Genomic DNA, 2,275 nt, shown 5'->3' with positions numbered 1-2,275 from the left:
GTACTGCTTGGTGCATTTTGCATTCCAGACAGACTTTGAGAAATCAAATTGACTTATTGAGTCAATATTTTATTCTGAGCCAATATGGCATTCAGAGTATCAATCTCAAGAACTCCTTTCTTCTGATTAGTCCCATTATTCACAGGATTCCTTTCAGAAGTGTACATGAATTGGTTATTTGCAACCATTTCAATTAGCTCTTGAGCTTCTGTAGGCGTCTTCTTCAGATGAAGAGATCCTCCAGCAGAGCTATCCAAAGACATCTTGGATAGTTCAGAGAGACCATCATAGAAAATACCTATGATGCTCCATTCAGAAAGCATGTCAGAAGGACATTTTCTGATCAATTGTTTGTATCTTTCCCAAGCTTCATAGAGGGATTCTCCATCCTTCTGTCTGAAGGTTTGGACTTCCACTCTAAGCTTACTCAATTTTTGAGGTGGAAAGAACTTTGCCAAAAAGGCATTGACTAGCTTTTCCCATGAGTCCAGGCTTTCTTTAGGTTGTGAGTCCAACCATGTCCTAGCTCTGTCTCTTACAGCAAAAGGGAATAGCATAAGTCTGTAGACCTCAGGGTCAACCCCATTAGTCTTGACAGTGTCACAGATTTGCAAGAATTCAGCTAAGAACTGATGAGGATCTTCCAATGGAAGTCCATGGAACTTGCAATTCTGTTGCATTAGAGAAACTAATTGAGGCTTAAGCTCAAAGTTGTTTGCTCCAATGGCAGGGATAGAGATGCTTCTCCCATAGAAGTCGGGAGTAGGTGCAATAAAGTCACCCAGCACCTTCTTGCATTGTTGGCATTGTTGTTGTTTTCGGCTGCCATGGGTTCCTCTTGTTTAAAGACTTCTGTTAGGTCCTCTACAGAGAGTTGTGCCTTAGCTTCTCTTAGCTTTCGCTTCAAGGTCCTTTCAGGTTCAGGGTCAGCTTCAACAAGAATGCCTTTGTCCTTGTTCCTGCTCATATGAAAGAGAAGAGAACAAGAAAATGTGGAATCCTCTATGTCACAGTATAGAGATTCCTTGAGGTGTCAGAGAAGAAGAAAATTAGAAGGAAGAGGTAGAAGAATTCGAACTTAATTAGATAGAGTTCGAATTGTGCATTGAGAAGGAGTGGTACTCCATAAATAGAAGGATGTGAGAAGAGAGGAAGAAATTTTCGAAAATTAATTAAAAAAAGATTTTAAAAACATTTTGAAAAACTTTAATTTGATTTTCGAAAATCAAGAGTGAGAAAGAGATCAAGTAATTTTTTGAAAAAGATTTTGAAATTAGAAATAAAAAAGATATGATTAAAAACTGTTTTGAAAAAGATGTGATTAAAAAGATATGATTAAAAAGTTATGGTTTTAAAAAGATATGATTGAAAAGATATGATTTGAAAACAATAAAAAAAAAAGATTTGATTTTAAGAATTAATGACTTGCCTAACAAGAAAAGATATGATTCAAACATTAAACCTCTCTCAACAGAAAAGGCAACATACTTGAAATGTTCAATCAAATCATTAATTGTTAGCAAGTATCTTTGAAAAAGGAAAGAAATTGATTTTGAAAACATTTGATTGAAAAGATTTGATTTGAAAAAGATTTGATTTTGAAAAACTTTGAAAATTTGAAAAAAAATTGATTTGAAAACAAAATCCTCCCCCTTGTGCCATCCTGGCGTTAAACGCCCAGAATGGTGCACATTCTGGCGTTTAACGCCCAATGCACTACCTTTTTGGGCGTTAAACGCCCAACCAGGCACCCTGGCTGGCGTTTAAACGCCAGTCTGTCCTTCTTCACTGGGCGTTTTGAACGCCCAGCTTTTTCTGTGTAATTCCTCTGCTGCATGTTCTGAATCTTCAGTTCCCTGTACTATTGACTTGAAAATAGAACCAAGATCAAATAAACAATGCATGCAAGACACCAAACTTAAAATTAGACACTAGACTCAAACAAGAAACATAAAATATTTTTTGTTTTTATGATTTTGAAATTTTTTTTTTGGATTTTTCGAAAATTATATGGAAATAGAAAATAAAGGTTTCAGAATTCTTAATTTGGATTCCAGGAATCATTGCAATGCTAGTCTAAGACTCCGGTCCAGGAATTAGATATGGCTTCACAGCCAGCCAAGCTTTCAAAGAAAGCTTCGGTCCAAAACACTAGACATGGCCAATGGCCAGCCAAGCCTTAGCAGATCATTGCTCCAATAGCAGGATTGATAGAGATCAACAAGCTCTTGTGATGATAAGTTGAAAACTCGGTCCAATAAGATTAGACATGGCT

The 2,275-nt window shown here is 36.5% G+C and overlaps 1 non-coding gene across 1 annotated transcript; it reads left to right on the top strand.

The window, feature by feature from the left end:
- The first annotated feature begins 317 nt into the window (after positions 1-317).
- LOC130942861 (small nucleolar RNA R71) lies at positions 318-425 on the top strand. The gene has a single exon (XR_009071408.1). It is a non-coding gene; the product is annotated as a small nucleolar RNA R71 (small nucleolar RNA).
- Positions 426-2,275: the final 1,850 nt, after the last annotated feature.

The sequence above is a fragment of the Arachis stenosperma genome, chromosome 7 (assembly GCF_014773155.1).
Source record: "Arachis stenosperma cultivar V10309 chromosome 7, arast.V10309.gnm1.PFL2, whole genome shotgun sequence".
Classification (NCBI taxonomy): Eukaryota; Viridiplantae; Streptophyta; class Magnoliopsida; order Fabales; family Fabaceae; genus Arachis; species Arachis stenosperma.
This window is presented reverse-complemented; position numbering and strand designations above follow the sequence as displayed.